Below are 19,954 nucleotides of genomic sequence, written 5' to 3'. Positions count from 1 at the left end.
TAAGGTGCTGCTTTGATCCAGACTCAACGCAACAGGGGCAATTGATCATGGGCTGGGACCTCCAGAACTATGAGCAAAAATAAACCTTTTTTCCCCCATAAGTTGAATATCATGGGTATTTATTATAGTTTTGGAAAGCTGACTAACTCATTCTCTCAGAGCATTTTCTTTTACCCCATTGTGCATGGACAGCATACCTTTATTTTATTTTTTTTATGTGGTGCTAAGGATTGGATTGAACCCAGTGCCTCCCACATTGTAAGCATGTGCTCTATCACTGAGCTACTGCCCCAGCCCCAAGTTTGATCTTGATTTCCTCCTTCATGCATGTAGTTTTGCGATTCCTTGGCTACAGTCAATATCTGATAGTGAAAAAAAAAATTATTAACTACCTTTCTCCTTTGTTCATGGAGTCCTGGGAGGGTCATGCATGCTTTTGCTCTTCATCATCCCCACAGTTGAGCACTCTGAACCCAAAGAGAGTGGGGCTGGACTCAAGTCTGGAGGACTGCAGATTGTCTGCTAGCCACGGGAATTCATAGAGTTGTCCTCCTCAGAAGACATCTGGGGTCTCTTCTCACCTCCTGGGTTGAACATTTACGAAGCATATTGCCCTGTGGTAATAAAGCTAATGAGAGGGTCTCTAGGAAGAAAGGTCTCAGATTGATAATACAGATGAAATTTTAGGGTAGCGGCAGCAGACTCCTCCTTTATTTTTGCATTTCTGCCTTTTTTCCTTGTACCAGAGTGTGGGCATCCCCTGCACCATCCTTCAGTGCACCAGAGCGGTCAGTGCAGAGTTGAAGGTATCACTAGGCCTCCTGGATTCCCTCACAGTCCCCAGTTGTGCTTTGGATTAGAGACATCCTGTGTCACAGGGATCATAGAACTCTGCCCAAGTCACCCCACTTGCCTCTCTTATTTTTTTGGGGGGGTACCAGGGATTAAACTTGGGTCTACTCGACCACTGAGTCACATCCCCAGCCCTATTTTGTGTTTTAAGAGAGATAGGGTCTCACTAAATTGATGAGGCTAGCTTTGAACTTGGCAATTCTCCTGTCTCCGCCTTCTGAGCCACTGGGATTACAGGCGTGTGCCACCACACCCGACTTGACCCCCAGTCTTTCTAATGCCCACTCATCCTTCAACACTAGAAATGTCCTCAGAGCTATCTTGCAGACCACTGCCCTGCCTTGTGCACAGACAGATGCCTAACTCTGTGAATTTGGCTCTGAGATCTGCTTTTTTACTGGTGAAGTCATCTCGGACAACTGTTTAACCTCTTGCTTTCTGAATTTCCTCATCTAAGGATGGAGGAGATTGAGTTAATCTATGTAAAGCTTAGGACAAGTGCCCAGTGTTAAATGTCACAACCCTCTTTTTGCCAAGTCTTATTTTTTAACTTTTGATTGTTGCTTGCTCTTTTTGTGGGGGTAGGGTGGGGGGGGGTACTAGGGCTTGCACCTGAGGCTGCCTCAGCACCCCCTGCCACTGAGTGGGCCTATTGCTGATTTTCCCTTAGTCCTTATTTCACCCCTTTACATTTGAGGGGTTAGTAGCTGTGCCTGTCTCCCTAAAGCTATGCACAGGTCCTGGCCTACAGTAGACACTTGTGGAATAGATGGAGAGACAGCCTTTAGGCATTGCTTCTGAAATGTGTGTGCATGGGAACCTTCTGGGGGCTTGTTAAAATGCAGGTCTCACTTTGGGTCTAATTTAGTAGATCTAATCCAAACAACCTCCTGCTCCTGGGAGTCTCTCAGAGAACCACTGACATTTGTGTTCCCTTATTTTCAGTCTGTCATATAGAAGACAGATGTTCTGAGTCCAGAGCAATAGAGAATGAGGGCCAGTGGATAAAAGTGACCAGAGTTGATATAGGTGACAGGAACTTGATTCTGACTGTAAGTGCTGATTGGTGACCCAAGAAAGAATCCTGCATCAAATTATTGAGTTTCCCCAAGTTTTCTCCTGGTTTGCATGGGACTGACCATCTGTTGGGGATTTTGAGGAGGGAATTTCTGTTCTGGGGCAGAGGTTAGGTGGATGATCCCATTTGACTGTAAGTGTCTGTGTATTCCCACCACAGGACCCAGCTGTTCTGTTCTGGTTTCCGGAGGAAGTCCTATGTTTGGGCCTTTGGGTCACCAAACAGCTGGGGGAGTGCAGATCCAGCACTAGATGAGCAGCTCTCAGGAAACCAAATGTGTTCTGTGCAGTAGGTGGAGAGCATTGCAAAGCAGTGGAAAGATGGAGTTATTGAGTGCTTTGAGAAGATGAGCAAATAGAAAAAAAAGGGTCTTTCCAAGTTGAGGTCCTACCAAGTCTGGTTTTAATGATTAGGTGGGATGCTTTGGGGACACAGGGCACAGTGGTTAGACACACTGGCCCTGGGGTCAGACACAGATCCAGGTCTCTGCCCTGTCTTCTGTTGACTAGATATGTGGCCAAGCACATGTCACTGAATCTTGCAAAGTCTGAGTTTCTTCACCTGATAGTGGTAATGGTTTACAATAGCAGGGAACTGGTGGGAATTATTTCAAGATGAGAGGGTGCATGTGTCACCCACCAACACAGGTAGCACAGCCTAAGCATTCACTGAGTAGTAGCTATTGTGACTGAATTTGCAATTAGCAGCCTTTAGGACATCTCTCAAGAAGACCCATCAAGGATCCTGTTATCTCGTCAAACATTGGTTATGTCTAAGAATTCAGTACTTGGAGGTAGCTAAAGGTATTCATGGGCGGGCTAACTGGATTTCTGAATTTCTTCGATTTTCTCCAGTGTGGCTGGAAATCAGGACATGCTAGGCCTTGTGGCTTTTGGAAGAGAAGCCATCAGACCTTTACTGTCCTCCCACAAGCCTTGTCAGTCTGAGTAAGTGACTGATGGTGAGGCTGCCTTCTGTGTAGAGCTGCAAGCCCAGAGTTAGGAAGTTGTGTTTATCTTACCCAAACAGCAGCCATTCCAGAGACTCCTGACACACACTGAAGATACTGCCAGTCTGCTCTCCTTAGAGCTGCCCATCTCTGCTCACCACATGGGGTGATTTCCCCCCCTCCTTTTTGCAAGTTTGGAGAGGTTCCTGCCAGGCAGGATGCTATTCTCCACCTGACTCTGAGGACAGCTGTGCTCCAAGAAGTGATGTCCAGTGGTTACATCTTCATTGGCATTTGAGGGTGGCAATGTCTCTTCAAGGTGAGAGGTCAGCAAGGCTCCATTAGGTGGCAGAAATTGTGTTCGAGTGATTGACACCGGAGGGGCGGGGGAGATGAATGGGGAGGAAGGAGCCACAGGTATGGAGAAAAGAAGGCATCTCGTCCAAGAGCCAAACCTTTTTCCTTTCCAAAGCAATAAATAGCTGGAGATCTGTGAGGAAAACCTCCAGTTTGAGCAATTGTAATAGTTGGGAAAATAAGTTGGGCAATTATTCCTCTTTCCGAGATTTAAAAGTTCCCTTTTCCCATCTGGTATTTTGCAGGGTACATCTGAGTTCCAATTTGGGTGCCTCTGAAATGTCTGGATGTTTTGTGCTGCTAAAATTATGTGTGTCTAAAAATGTTATTGGTGATGACACATGGATCGGTCGCACTTGGACTTGTGCTAGCAAAATCTCTGCCACCAAGGTTTCCTCCTCCCTCTCCTCACCATCCCCACCAACGTGGCATTTGAGGTAAAGGTAGGAAGTGAAATAATCCAGCCCAGGTTTAGGCATTATGCGGAGCACGCTCTTGAGAACTTGAGTCTTGACAGCAAAGAATACCGGTGTTTTGTTGCCATAGTTTCAGTGAAAATTTTGACCTTCGTTACAATAACATACAGATAGAAAGAACCAGCTAATCAGTTTTCTAAAATTAGTGTTCTCTAGTACATAAACCAGTAGGAACAGAGTATTTAATTAAATATTATACAAGAATACAAAAGCCCAAGGGAATGCAGTGCCCTGGTCTGGGCACGGGGAGGGAAGAAACCCATAATCCTTTTGGGCTGGGGTTTTGCGAGCCTGAAGAACTTTACTTTTTAAAATTTGATGTTAGCATTAATTTTGTTTTCAAATCTGTCAGGAATGAATGTATTACCGCTTTCCCAGAGAGAGAGAGCAAAACAGAACCTCCAACATTATTTCCAGTTGTCCCCCACAGGGTACAAAGTATCGAGTGCAAGACGTGGAGATGATGTGGGGTCAGCGTTCTGACCATGGGCAATTCTTGGTGACTTGCAGGCCGCTTGGTGGGAAGTTCTTTCCTAGCTGAAGTCTGGGCATTGTTCGAGCAAAGTGTTTGTAGACTCTTGATCCTTTGAATGCTTAGTGTGTCATTAAGCAGAGCCAGCATCTCTGCGTCGTGAAAGCAGCTGGGCTCTGCTCCTTCCAGCTCCATGGCCCATTCGTCATCGGGCGCTGATGTAGCCTCAGACAGCGAGCTCTGTGTCAATTACGTAAAACTTGGCATCTCTTGTCAACTACCTATTAAGAACGCTTGCAAGAGTTTGTCCTTCTGATGCTGGCTGAAAGTGTCACCAGTCTTGTGTCAGCTTGGAAGCCGTTGGTACTGTTTGTTCTTGGAGTGAAGTGGCTTTCAAGCTTGTGGCTGCAGGACAGTGAGGTTTCTGGTCTTTGATTGACATTCTGGTCTACAAGTTCATCCCATGCCATGAATGCCGTGAAGGCGAGATGTGTTCATCAGTTTTTCTGGTTTAACATGGATGGGAAATGTGGCCCTGGCTTTTCTGGAATCGTCATTCCTATAGCTCCATCTCAATGACATATTGATGAATGTTTCTCTCCAGTTTTATTTTGATGATGTGGCTTCTTGTTTTGCCTTAACATGGTAACTTAGTGGAATTTGGAAGGGTGAGGTATATTTAAAGAAGGCTAAACTTTTTCTCTTCCACTCTTGTACCATTTTGCATGTTTCTGTGGCGACATCTTAACTATGGCCATGGAAAGTATGTTCTTGGCAAGGCTCTCGGAAATGCAGCGCCAGAGTTCGTTGTTGTGCAAACTTGTTGACTGTGTACATGCTCATCCACCTGACGGTACAGAAATGTTCCCTGCCCTTAAGGAATTTGCAATCTTAGGAGAGGAGATGAGTGAGAAGTTCTTTGCAGATGATTCTTGGGAAACGTTGAATTCCAGACACGATTTTACTCCACTGATGTTTGCTGTTTTCATCTGTTCCACCAGGTCCCTGTGCCTAAATAATTTGAATTCATCTAAACGATAGCTTAAGAGGATGCAGATAGAGAGCTCACAGGAAAAGTGACAGCCTGCATTTTGAAGTACTTCTTGTCTCCTTACCCATGCATTCTCAGGCCTCACGTTCCTGATCAGAGGTGGAGTCGGTGCCATTTAGTATATATGATTGGAGAGGTTACATGTGCCAGGCTGGTAGGTGGCATGGTGAACTAGTCAGGACTCTCTGACTTTTTTCACTTTAAGAAAGTGCTTTATATGGGGCTGTAACTCTGTGGTAGAGCACTTGCCTTGCATGAGGGAGGCACTGGGTTCGACCCTCAGCACTACATAAAAAGAAAATACACAGAATAAAGGCATTGTGTCCAACTACAACTAAAAAAATTGTATGTAAAAAGGTGCTTTATAACTTATTTGTATGTTAGATAGTAGGATCGTTGTTTTATTAGTCCTTTAAAGCATAAGGGACTGGCTTTATAGTCTCATGTAATCAGTTTTTATGCACATTCCACTGTGCTTGGCAGTATTTATTTATGGTCTGGGGTGCAGTATCCACTATGTGATTTCACTTTTTTTTTTTTTTTTTTTTGGTCGGCTTGATTTATCAGTTGTTGAAAGACATTTGCTAAGATTTTCTGCTGTTAACTTTGTTGTTGCGAGGCTGCTCTATATCCTTATTATGGGAGTGATTACATGAATTTATGTTTGCTTTTAAACTCATGGAACTGTGTTCGGAGGGAAAAAAGTGAATTTTGCCATAAGTAAAATGTTGAAAAAGATTAAAAAGTTTTCCACCATGACAGTGGATTTGCTATTTTGCCTTGTAGTTTTAATTTTTTTTTTTTGAAATGTATAATAAGGTTATGTTAGTATTGGCTTAGACTTAGAAAGTTGTTTTAACTTCCCAGTGAAGCAAATGTTTATTATTATGTAGGGAATTTTTATCTCTATTGTCTAATGTCATGAAGTCTGCTTTGTCTGATATTAAAATTAGAATATTTTTAGTTAGTATTTGTTTTTAGATATAACTTTTTAACTTTTCAGTTATCATTATATTTTAGAATATGTATGTGTATAAAGTATGTCATATTTTAGTCACGTACATAAACTGTATGTAACCAGATCTTTAAAAACCATCCTGGCTGACTTTGTCTATTGATTGGAATATTTAGTTCTTTTATATTTGTTGTAATTACTAATGTATTTGGATTTATAATCTTAGTTTATTTTGGACCCCCCCCATTTTTTTTGCCTGAAATAAGTTTCATCAAAGGTTGTTTTGGGGCTGGGGTTGAGGCTCAGCGGTAGAACACTTGCTTAGCATGTGTGAGGCACTGGGTTTGATCCTCAGCATCACATATAAAGAAAGAAAGTATTGTGTTCACCTACAACTCAGAAATATTAAAAATAATTTAAGGGGCTGGGGTTGTGGCTGGGGCTGGGTTTGTGGCTCAGTGGTAGAGTGCTCATCTAGCACACATGAGGCACTGGGTTCGATCCTCAGCACCACATAAAAATGAAATAAAGATACTGTGTCCACCTACAACTAAAAAATTAATATTAAAAATTTAAGAAATAAAAAATAGATAGTTTGTCTCTATGATCAGGAGACCATAGAACTAGTTTGGTAAAAGATTGTATTGTCTTGCCACTAAACAAAACAAACAAAAAATGAAAACAAAATTATTATTACTGCTCTCCATTTTGTCCCCTCTCTTAGCTTGGAAGTCATACTGTATCTGTTTATTTTAGCAGTTATCCCACATGTTTTAATTTGTTATTTGATTAAGTCTGAGATTGATAACTATCATTATCTCCTGCAGCATCAGGAATTAGAACATTTATACTCATTTCACCCTCTCTTGGTATAAAACTCTGGTTGTTCATAGTAGAATTGCTTATTAATTTAGACTTTTAAGTTAGATATGATGTTTAATATCATTTTTGAAAATTGACCTACATATTAGTGTTTACTAAGAGCTTTTTCCTTGGATAATTTTTTTTTCCTTCTTTTTTGGTGCTGGGGATTGAATCCAGGGCCTTATGCATGCTAAGGAAGCACTCTGCCTTGGTTGGTATAGAATTAAATTTTGAATTAATTTAGAGTTAAATTAATTTTGCTTGGTATAGAATTAAAAATGGGTACTTTCTCTCAGTATTACTTTGTTTGTATGTTTGTTTTTTGGGTTTTTTTTTGGCTACCATTGTACCTGTTAAGAGCAATAGACAGAATATGTACTCTGTATTTTTTTCTCAGGATCTTTTCTCTATCTTTAATTTTTTTTTTGCAATTTTATGAGTATGAATTGAGGTGGTGTTTTCATTTCTTCTGCATAATATCATAATATTTGTTAGATTTCTAGATTTGAGGTATATTTTATTTTTTTTGTTAACAACCATGGAGAATTCTGAACCATTGTGCAAATTCAACCTTTTTCTGTACTCTGTTACCTTCAGGAACTTTAGGCTGTTTTTTTGTCTTTTTTTTTCATCTTTGCTTTCTAGGATGGACTTTCAAGAATCTTTGATCTATTTTTTTTATACCTTTAGTTTATTTATTTATTTTTTATGTGGTGCTAAGGACCAAACCCAGGGCCTCACACATGCTAGGCAAGTGCTCTACCACTGAGCTACAGCCCCAGCCCCCATAATAAGAATTTATTCTTATTTATTAACTCTGTTCTAATCTGCTCTTTATTCTTTGAGAGTTTAATTTGAATTATATTTTTCATTTCTAAACATTCCATTTGAATCTTCTGAAGATGTTCCGTCACTCTTATTCCTCTATATTTTCAAGCCTCTTTTATTTCTTGCTACATAAAAGGCATACTTTCAAAAATGTTCTGTCTCTATAAATTCCAGTGGGTGAAATCTCTGTAGATATCATTCTATTTTCTATCTTGACTGTTTCTAAAAATGATTTTTTATTTTTCTTTCATGTTTTGTGATTTTTATTATCAGCTCATGTTTTTTTGGGAATTTCATCTGTGGGAATTCTTAATTCTTTGAGGCCTGAGTTAAAGCTATGCTCCTTCACAGAAAATTGTTTTCTTTTGCTGGTCGCCTGAGGTTCTGCCAATTCAGGACTTCTTTTAGTTGAATTCTCAGCCTAAGTTTTTGAAGTTTTGTTGTGCTTATTTTCTTCTTGAACTTTCGAGGATTTCCAACAGCATGTGAGCCATGGTGACAGCCCAATATGGGGGCCTGCCCGGGTTATAAATTGTTGATTTTTCTCTCCTAAACCCAGTGCCACATTCAGAAAGAGAAAACTACCTTTCCCTTCCATTGTTCAGGGTGAATTGGGGTGTTATTCACCATTGACTTGAAGGTGTAGTTTTCTGGGGGTCTGAGATAGATACAAGGTTCTCTTAGAGAACTTTGATCTTGAATGGGCTCAGAGCCTCTCATCTTTTCTGCTCGGCATAATATCACAATGAAAGCTGAGGGTCCTTAGGTTTTCCACATGCCCCCAGTGTCAGTGCTAGCTCTAGGACTGACACCCTCCCAGGGTGTCAGTGGTTTAAAGCAAAATGACTTTACTATGCATTAGAAATTCAGTACTATGCATTATAAATTCTGCTTCAGTACTGGCCTCTCCAAATTCCCTACTGGCTCACTCCTTCAACAGATCTTTTTAAAACGTGTTGTAATAGTTCATCCAGCTTTTTGCATTTTTAAAAATATTTTTTAGTTACCAATGGATTTTTTACTTATTTATTTATATGTGGTGCTGAGGATCGAACCCAGGGCCTCACACTACCACTGAGCCACAACCCCAGTCCCTGAGCTTTTTGCATTTTAATTGAGAGTCTCATTCTGGATATCTTCTGTTGCACTAGAAAAAAAATGGAAGTGTATACCTTCTACTCTGTCTCACTGAAAACTCTCATTTTCTGGGTGATAGGAAACATGGCGGCTAGTAGCTGTTGAGGTTTATTGTTTTATAGTTACAATCATGAGAGAGAAACAGAGCTCTTTCATTTGAAAATTTAAATGATAGGATATTGTAAGAAAGGGACTTCAGAGTTGAGCTTGGGTCAGATTTCCACATTGGGATTAGCCACCTTAGGGTTACCTGTGTTAATATGGAAGTTCCCATGAAAACCATCTGGGACAGATTCAGTTCCTAACAAAAGAAGGTATGACCCAGATGTCCCCTGTGATGGTAATCAGAGAATTAGGAATAATATTTGAGTATTGTCAGGAATGATTCTGACTGCAGGTGAGAGACGAATCTACCTCACAGTGGTTTAAAGCAAAAGGACATTACTATGCATTAGCAAATCAGAGACGGGCAATAGCAGCACTTGGCTGCATCCCCAGCCCTTCTAAATTATATTTTGAGTCTGGGTTTCACTAAGTTGCCCAAGCTGGCTTCTAACTTGTGATCCTGCTGCCTCAACTTCCTATATAGCTGGGATTGTAGGTGTGTGCCATGATGCCTGGATAGCCCTTAGTAAAAAACTACCTTCATGCTCCGGAAGTCTCCTTTCACGTCATCCATCAGAGCTGTGTATTGCAGGCTGCCAAGAGTTTGTGTGGGAGCAGGGTTTTGTTTTCTTAGGCTCCATGTAAGGAAGCAACCAAAGAGAGAGGTATTGGAAATTGTTTGCACAGACAACAGTTTTCCTATGGTGATGTATTGATTGTACACCGAGGGTTCCTCCTGAGTTTCTATTTCAGAGTGTTGGTGATTGAAGAATACTGGCCTCTGTCAGTCAGCAATATCCATAAGAACAAACAGATCTTTGTCTAGCTCAAGTTACCCCTGAGAAGTACTCTTAAACGGACACAAGCAAACAGTGTGTTCGCAGGTTGCTGGCATATACCATTAGTAGTGTGACTGTTTGTGACAACGGAGAATTTAGTGAGTAATGGCCATTTTATTTGTTTCATTGATTGACATTGGAGAAGTGTGCCCTAAGCTAATAATTTCTGCTTTTTGTTTGTGATTCCTTAGTTGAGTTAAATAAGTCGGGCTAGGTAAAGGGAAGCCTTTCATGTAAGTGACTGGGTTTCCACCCATCAAGTCTGGGAATCATTCATCTCAATAATTTTGGAAGACACTACCAGGTTTGCAAAGGGAAATGGATAGACGAAATCTCCTCTTGGTCTCTTGTCCCTTTGATGTGATGGTCCTTCCTGGGGGGTCATTCTTCAGCTTGCCTGTAGGTTTGCTTGCCCTGGAGCTGCTTTGTTAAAACCAAAGCCTCACTTGCCGTATCCAAATAGTTTGGTTAATAATTTTCATCCTCAAAAAAAAAAAAAAAAATGACAGAAAAACTCCAAGTAAATGAGATAATCTATTTCTAATTCACTGTCTTTGCCATGTCTTCCTGACCAGGAGGTAGTTTTTTTTTTGTTGTTGTTTTTTTTTTTTTTTTTTTGCTGGTGATTGGTAGAGAAGCCTTTCTTTTTTCTATCTATACTTATGTGTAAGTGGATGCATATATTGTACGAGTGACTTTGGTTCTGGAAGCATCTTTTATTGGGTTCCAATCATGACTGGTGAGCTTTCTTGTGCAAAATACCTTTCTGTCTGTACTTACATTTCAGTAAGTGGTAACAATAGCACGACACCTTTTGAGAGCCTGGGAGACTATGGGTATGGGGAATGTTCTTAGAACAACGTGGAGCAGATTTTGAGTGTGCAGTTCCTGTTCAACAGTCTCATGATGATAAGGATGAGGAGTTTTCTTTCAGTCTTCTCTTCTTTGGAAGGATAGAGGAGGAGAGCAAAAAAGATCTTGCCTAGACACTGGAAGAAGACCCAGGAATGAGGGTGCATGGGAATGTGTGTGTGTACACAGACTTCTCATTAATTATTTTTTTCCCCTCCTCTCACCTTGATAAAGTTGGAATACACCCATTTTTCTAGCAGAGAGAAGCTCATGGCCTCCTAGGTGATAGAATCTTCCCTCAACCCCCGCCCCCCCCAAAAAAAATTCTAGCAACAGGTAGAGCCTGCACTTGAACTGAAGCTAAGGAATAGTTCCTGAATCTTCCCTCCTCTGCAGAAATGCTTGCCTCAGAATTCACACTCCTCTGGCCTCTCAGAAGCAAGTGTGTTCTCTGCCTTCCCTCATGAATCTACAGGCAGTAGGGTGCTTTTTGTTATCTCCTTGTAAGGATCATCTACTAAAACAAGGGTCTGTCTTCAGAATGGACAGATAATTGAACGGCAGAGGTGTAGGATGCTTATAACTCAGTGGGGAAAAAGAGAAAGGCGTTGAGAGAACTGTGGCTCTTCCCATTAGAATTGCTGGGTGCTGCATTCCGATATGAATCTTGACAATTGGACAATGATGGGAACATGCAATTAGGTCTTATACAATTGATTAGCATGAGTTAAAGAAACAGCATGTTGTTTGTTTGGTTTTGCATGCTGTAATATATTAAAGTGCAAGTATTTAAGAAATCTAATATCTATCTTATAGAAAGCAATGTTGTAAAAGTAGACAATGGAGAATGTTTTTTTTTTTTTCTATCTATTCTAGCTTCCAGTCAACTTTTTTCCCCCATATTTCTCTAGAAATTGCTTCAGTTATGGTTAATTTACAGGTAGTTAAGTTTTCAACTCACAGGTATATTTGACTTTAAGGGATAGCATGTAGAACTCTTAAATTATATTGCACATTGCATAACTTTAGTTTATTTGGGGGTATCACAATAGATGTGAATTATTTCCCCCAGGCTCTCATTAGGATATTAAAGGTATGCACTTATTCAGGATGAATTGTTCTTTCCAAAATAACTGCAGTTTATAAAGCTATCTAAGTTTGAGGATCTAAGTTTTGTTGCATTGATTTTTTCCCCAGTTCCATCCAAGCCATAATTCAATCTGCCTACAATTTGTAATCTTCTTTCATTCTTTCTCTGATTTCTTTCTTTAAGAAACCCAACCATCTAGATAGTGCATAGGAGAAGCCCTGAAAGGCACTGAGTGCCTGGGCAATTGGTTTTGATATGTTGCATTGCTAATTAAAGAAGATCATAGAAAAGCACAATGTTTAAAATATAGACTCTGGAGTAAGACAGCTACAAGTCTCAGCCTTATCACTTGTAGCCATAGGACTTTAAGCAAGTTACTAAGCTTCCTAATTTGCCTTATGTATAAAGAGGGATAACAACAGTGTTTAACTGGAGAGATTGGAGGAAGGATTAATTAAAATAATGTATGTAAGATCACTGAATAATATCTGTCAAATTAAGACCCCAGAAACAATTCTAGCAGTTGAGGTTGTGGTATGTATGGAGAATGCATAAATTTAAACTCCTCCATACATAAAAATTTTATCCAATTACACATATACTGAAGTCTGATTATTTTATTAACCATTATTTTATTAACTCCATTTTAGAAAATTTGATCTGTGTGTGAGCATATTTAAATATACATTTAAATCCCTGTTTAAATATATATATATAATTTTATATATTATAAATATTATATGCCTTTATATATTATAAATATTATATATACATATTTAAATGTATATTATAAGTATGATACACATATTTAAATATTATGTATTTAAATATATATTTATTTACACAAAGAACAAATTAATTATATTTAAAAATATACATATATATTATAAATTATATATATTTATTTATTTACTTACTTTTAGTTTTTAAGTAATTAAATCAATATAGATATGCCCATACTTATAACAAATGGATATGGACGTCAGTATATTCTAACAGTTATGGAACAATTCCAAACATATTTATTTTACTATTTGAATATAGCATATTTAAATACAAACAACTGAAGTATAGAGCTGTTAGAAATGATATAACCATGTAAAACCCCATATGTTGCATTCATTTATTTTTTCAAAAACAGTACGATATTTTTTCCTAGTGTTGGGGATGCAAAGGAAAACAAAATCATTTCTATCAAGGAGCTTATAAATTAGGAGTAAAATATATATAAAAAAAGTGGTCAGACAAAAAGTAATCCCCAATTGTTATTAATCTTATAAAGTAAAAAATGATAGGAAGGGTGTGTTTTGAGGTGGAACCTAATGAAACTGTATCTCCAAAGAGAGAACTTTCCAGAAGAGGTGGCATTGATCCCTGATACCGAGCAAAAGAGAGTAAGAGGAGGAGTACTGGAGCAAAGAGAACCTTGTGTGCAAAGGTCCTATTATGCCAGAGAGCTTCGCTCATCCAAGGAACAGAAGGAATATCTCAATGGCTAGAGGTAAAGTTTAAAAGGGAGGCAAAGGCTGATCCTTTTGGGCCACAGAAACATTGACCTTAGGTTTTAATTCAAATGTTTTGAAAAGCTTTCAAGGTAATTGGGAAAGACACTGAATGGATCTGTTATTCACTCTATGTTTGATGGGTCTGTTGAAGGAACTAATCAGGAACTGACCAGGCAGGTAGTGTTGACATAGAAAATGCTGAAACTAGTTCACAGTGTCTACTATTATATCATCCAAGTAAACGGTCCAAGATGATCACTTAGAACTGAAATATGTTTGAACATAGAATTTACAGGGCATTAACACTAATACTTATAAAAATGAAAAAAAGATCAGCAGTTTTAATTTGCTACAGATATGAGTTAATAGAAACTCACATACACATTGATTAAAAAGTATAATTTGATAACAATATTATGAATAATAACTTGCTGTTTTCTTCCCAAAATGTGCAAACTAAAAGCATTTTATTCAATAATTCTTTTTCTAAAACCCTGAAGAAACTATTACATATTGAGGGTAGAAATAAATATGAACTTCTCAATAGTCTTGTTGTGGTAGAGAAAAGTAAGAAAATGTCAAAATAAAGTAACTATCAACAGAATACGCAACTATTTTTCAGTGTATATTTGTAATAGAATGCCATAGAGTAGTGAAAATGCTTGTCAGTAGCATGCATGGATACAAATAAACTGTGTATATGATAGGGAAGTAAAAGAAAAAAATGACTGAATAATCACAAGAGTCATAATTTATCAAAGTGTAGCACAGGCATATCAGAAATATTTTCATGGCAATACCAAAATGGAAGGGAAAACCAGAGAGATTAAAAGAGGAAAAGAAATCGCACCATAATATCAAAGGTCTCAGCTAGTTAGCATAAAATATTCAGCCTTTAGATGCAAAGCTGGTCCTCAGCTGATAGCCAGCAAGGAAGTTGGACTCAGCCTTACAACCGCAGAAACTGAATTTGGCCATGAACTTGATTGAACTTGAAGTAATTTCTTCCCCAGGGCCCACAATGAGGAATGCAGACCTGCTAACAACCTGATTGTGGTCTAGGAAGAACCCAAGCCCAGGACCCAGCCCAGCCAATCCAGATTTCTAGATTACAGAACCTGGGAAGCAATAATTTTTTTTATATATTTTAAGCTGCTATGTTTATGGTAACTTATGGTTTCAATAGAAAAGTAAAAATTTACCTATAATTATTAATGCAATCTAGTCTTCTACAGTTTAGTGATGAACTCCCCATATAAAGCTATGATCCTGAAGGTCTTCAGTAATTTACACTGACACAAATTAAAATATGAGATTTGATGAGCAATCTTAGCCCCTTTTCCACAGTTGGTGATTGAGGGAATATTTACCCTGAGAAATGTGACCCAAAGACAGACAGTTATTTCTAAGTCTTGCTTCCTAGCCAAAACCAAGGATAAATTTTCTCAGTAGCCAAGATTGAGGTCCAGTCATTTTTGTGAAGCAGGAGAAAAATATGGCTATGAGAACTAGTACAAAAATAAAAATGCATTATGACTCCCAGATGTCAGATCCAGGGTTACCAAAACAGTGAAGAAGCCTAGCAATCCATACCCAAGGTGCTCATCCAAACATTCTCTAAGGATGCTGCCAAATGATACTACTGCACAAAATGTTCTCTTTTGTGGAAATCCCATGCTCTTTTTTAAATATATATAAATTCTTCCACTTTGGAATGCAACTTTTTATTTTGAAGAATGAATACAGGATTGCTACCATTAACATACTTAGACATATTTTTACTCACAAGCAGTTTTCAAAAAAAGACCAAAACAAAGTTGCATATTATATTTTATTTTCTGAGGGGAGGTTGTCTGACTTTTGTAGCACCAACTCATTACCAGGGCTTTCATTTTTCTGCTGTCAATTATGAATAGTAATGTTTCTAGTTATTTAAGTGCAAGTATTGTGATATGCATTTTAGCCTTTTCCCTGACTTTCCACAATACGTACCAACACATCTGAGCCTTTCTAAAGCTTTTAAAAAAATCTATTGTTAAGACACTGCTTGTGTTTCATATGTTAAAGTAAGAATCTCAAATCTATTTGGAAACAAATAGAATACAGAAATTGAAACTAAAAAGTGTATCTGAGCATAAACAAGGCCCTGGATTAAATCCTCAGAATACATAATGAGAAAGGCTATGGGTACATTGACTAGACAACATATTACTAAAATTTGATTGATACAGAGAAAATTAGCATGGCCTGTACACAAGGATGACATACAAATTCATAAGGTTCCACATTTCATACATTTGTCAAAATTAGCAAATATACTCATGATTTGCTTTCATTATGTGTATACCTTGCATCAGAGAAAAACCACAAATGAAAATGGCATATCAGAGCATGTGGAAGAAATATTATAATGCTTTTTTATTTACATTGCAACATATCTAAGTGAATGAAAATAGGTTGGACAGAGAAACACATAAATGAAAGAACATATACCAACAAAGATGTGTTAAAATGTTAATGCTAAAAGGAAGATTGTGAATACTTGAGTATATTCATGGTAAAATTCAGTGTTACTTCATTGTTGGTCATTTTATTATGTATTTATTATATGAATCATCATATGTGTGCCTCTGTACATGCATGTATGTATGTGAAAACAGAATATGATAACATGAACATTTGAATAAACTGCATATCCAACTCTGTGAATTTTTACTTTTGTAAAATTCACCAAATGGCCTTCTATCTCTTCTTTGAGCATTTTTTCATCTAAACAAAGAAGGACTAAGATCTTGGTAAGATTAACTAAGATAAATTTGGAGATGCGATAACTGTGGTGAGGTGTAAATAGGTGGTTAGGACGTGGACTTTCACTAAGCCAGGTTGGAACAGATGCTTCTGAGTACAGCTAAAACTGTTGGAAGGGTGACATCATCAGCAAAATCAGAAATGCGAAAAAAATGTTCACATATGAAAAATGAGAAGATGAAAATCCTGTTCACTGCAGCCTCAGTTCCAATGGTACAAATATGTCCACTATAATAATTGGTGAGAGAAACCTGATTTTAGAGAAGGTTGAAATCTGATTTTAAGGTAACTGAAGTGTCTGGAATATCCCAAACCAATCAATTAACTTAAATAGGCCTGAAATTGTAAAAATTCTGATTTATCTTTCAAAAACTAATGGAAATCCTCATTGGAGAGATGAGTCCTCAAAACAAGTCTCAAATGATTCTCAGGGATGAAGTCTGGCAAAACTGGCAATCTAAAGTTCCCATGCAAATAAAAGCTCTGTGTCCATAAATAACATCCACAAAAACTACAAACACTGCAATTAGACCATTATTGACATAAGAAGTTGAAATCATCAGATGCAGAAATTTAATGAATTTTCAATTCATTAAAATGAATGAATTGAAAATATAAGTACAGAACATGAAACAATAAAATGCATGAGGAGAGTATGGCATTACTTTTGTGGTATCCTTTATGGTCTGATTAAATGGTCAAAAAAATCCAAATTAGTAATTATGCTACATAATACCTGAATAGTTCTCTTCAAATTTTTGAGTTAAAAAGATCACAGAAGATAGACTGGGAGACAAGAAAGAATAATGAGCAAAGAAATTGATACACACGTAATTACAACCAAGTTATCTATTAGATAAAGGGGAATAATTGAATTTAGAGAAATGTACATTTGGGGTTTTTTGTGAAAAAAAAGTTTTTCATTTACTTTAGGGTGGATAAGAAAGCATTTCACAGTTCAATGGGGGGTTAGCCTCAACGTGTCTCCTCAAAATTCATATGTTGAATTTGTAGCCCCAAAACAACAATATTAGAATTTAAGTTTGTTTGGGGAGGAGGTCATGGGGTGGAGCCCTCATGAAAAGAATTAGTGTCCTTTTAAAAGAATCTCAAAGCTCCTTTACCCTTTGGCCAAGTAAGGATACAGCAAGAAAGCACCATTATGGACAACAAAATGGGCCAGAGAGGAAAAAGGAAAGACAGACAGACAGATTCAGAAAGAGAGAGAAGAAGCATTCAAAATATAGAAACAAAATTTTTATTGCAGCATTGCTAAAAGAACAAAATATCCATTAAAAGATGAATGAAAAATTCAATTGCAGAAGGGCATATTGACACCACCAGTGATTTCAATCTTTTTTTTTTTCTTGAGGTGAGCACTGAATGTATGGTCTATGTTTTCAACCTTTTAGAATTCTAAGGTAATTCATAAGTATTGAAAACACAAAAACAGTAGTTAGCATAAGATGAAGGAGCAGATGACTCATAATGGCAATGAGGAGGGGAGCATGGGAGGAATGAAAGAACTTTAGATAGGGCAAAGGTGAGGGAGGGGAAGGTAGGGGGCAATAGGGTAGGAATGATGGTGGAATGAGTTAGACATCATTACCCTAAGTACATGTATGAAGACACGAATGGTGTGAAAATACTCTGTACAATCAGTCACTTGGAAAATTGTGCTCTATATGTGTAATATGAAATAAATTGCATTCTGCCATTGTCTATAACAAATTAGAATAAATAAATAATTAAAAACAAATATTAAAAAAATATATATATCAAACTGTTTTCCCAAGTGGTTGCATACAGATCAACTGGCAATTCTAGTTTCTCCACATCCTCATTTTCAGTCTATTTGTGTCTATGAATCTAAGGTATGTTTCTTGAAGCTAGAATACTGTTTTTAATCCAATCTGGTTTTAGTGGGATATTTAATCCATTCACACTTAGTGTAATTATTGATGGCTGCTAACAATAATTCTGTCTTTATTTGGGGAAAAAAAGATAAAGAAGCATAGATTCTGACTTTAAACTCATGTTTCCTATTGATAACTTATAGTAATCTGAGGGAAAAAAAATCACCTACCATGTGCATGTTTGTCTTGTCATTTCCCACAGGTGCACTTTGAAATTATCACATCTAGTCTGCTACTAACAGAATTTCTGAAAAACTCAAGAAAAAAATATGTGTAAAAGGACTTTAAAATTTAAAAAGACCTAACAAATATTGATATTTTAAAATTATTTTGTTGTTTTTACAATAAAAATAATTATTGGTAATACCTGAGTAAATCATTTACAAGGTTTAGTGTTTGAAATCAGATTTTTTTTAACCAAATGTCTTTTCATTCTAAACTTGACCTAAGGCCAGAATTAAATGTTGACAAATGATTCCTATTGGTTTGTACAATGCAATGATAAGCACTGATCATGAGTTAAGAGTTAATTTAAACAGGTGATAGTGGCACATTTATTACTAGGCAGAACTAAAATATTATTTCAATATCTAGTCTTAAGAGCTTGAATTGTTTGATGCTTGAAAAATCAATCAAAGAAGTTGGACTTAATTGGTCAATGTGAGAGATATAAAGATACTACTGAATGATGTTGAAGAAGTTCAATGCATTTTAAAAGAACCTCTAATTCATTGATGTCAGAACTTCTAGGATTATTAAGATGTTGGGTGATATACTATTCTTTATCCAAGAGTTAACTATGAATGTTAACAGAACTAAACTTACTCATTGTGGTCAAAAATGAAGACTATCACTACAGAGAGTAGTTTTTCTGACCATTCATTAGGGGGAAAAATTCTTCTCAACAGGTTCTGGAACTTAAATATGAAACCCAGAGGACACATGGTTTCTTTGAACAGTTCATCCAAGAGACACTCTAATGAAGCTCTGCTTTGCATAATTTGATCAAAGTTGACAACCTCTGGTTCTATTTACTAATATATGGCAACCACAAAATACAAACACAACAAACTAGGAATCACAAAGTACTTAAAAGTAAGGGGTCTGGAATGAGTCAAAGTCCAAATCCTGTCACCACCATTTCCTGGCTAGATCGCAGTAACAACAGTGAAAATCCTCCTGTGTATTTCTGCAGAATCTAAAGAGGGCATGTAGGTTGCACATTCAAGCAAGGTTGGGCATATCCTCTCTCTTCAACCTCTCAGAAATAACCAGTTGCAGAATTCACAATAGCTAGACTGTGGAACCAACCTAGATGCCCTTCCATAGATGAATGTATAAAAATAATGTGGCATATATACACAATGGAATATTAGCACTAAAAAATAACAAAATCATGGCATTTGCAGGGAAATGGATGGTATTAGAGCAGATTATGCTAAGTGAAGTCAACCAATCACTAAAAAACTAATTCTGAATGTCTTCTTTGATATTACTTTTGACATGACTCAAAACAGAGCAGGGAGGAAGAGCATGAGAAGAAGATTACCATCAAACATGGATGAGAGGTGGGAGGGAATGGGAGAGAGAAGGGGAATTGCACATAGATGTAAGGAGACCTGAATTGTTATACAAAAATACATATAAGAGGATGTGAGGGAAAGGGGGAAAAAAGAGAGAGAGAGAAATGAGTTAGGGTAGATGGGGTAGAGAGAAGTGAAGGGAGGGGAGAGGAGGAGAGGGGAGGGTGGATAGAAAGGGGATAGGAAGGGCAGCAGAATACAACAGACTCTAGTATGGCAGTATGTATAAACATGGCT

General features: G+C 37.6%; 1 long non-coding RNA gene and 1 other non-coding gene across 2 annotated transcripts in view; both read left to right on the top strand.

The window, feature by feature from the left end:
* The window catches only part of LOC143388988 (uncharacterized), a 45,987-nt gene that overhangs the window by 13,605 nt on the left and 12,428 nt on the right, over positions 1-19,954 (top strand). The gene's annotated exons all lie outside the window — the stretch shown is intronic.
* Positions 15,601-15,704, top strand: LOC143389102 (U6 spliceosomal RNA). Its single transcript, XR_013090103.1, has one exon. It is a non-coding gene; the product is annotated as a U6 spliceosomal RNA (small nuclear RNA).

Source organism: Callospermophilus lateralis, unplaced genomic scaffold, assembly GCF_048772815.1.
Source record: "Callospermophilus lateralis isolate mCalLat2 unplaced genomic scaffold, mCalLat2.hap1 Scaffold_43, whole genome shotgun sequence".
Classification (NCBI taxonomy): domain Eukaryota; kingdom Metazoa; phylum Chordata; class Mammalia; order Rodentia; family Sciuridae; genus Callospermophilus; species Callospermophilus lateralis.
This window is presented reverse-complemented; position numbering and strand designations above follow the sequence as displayed.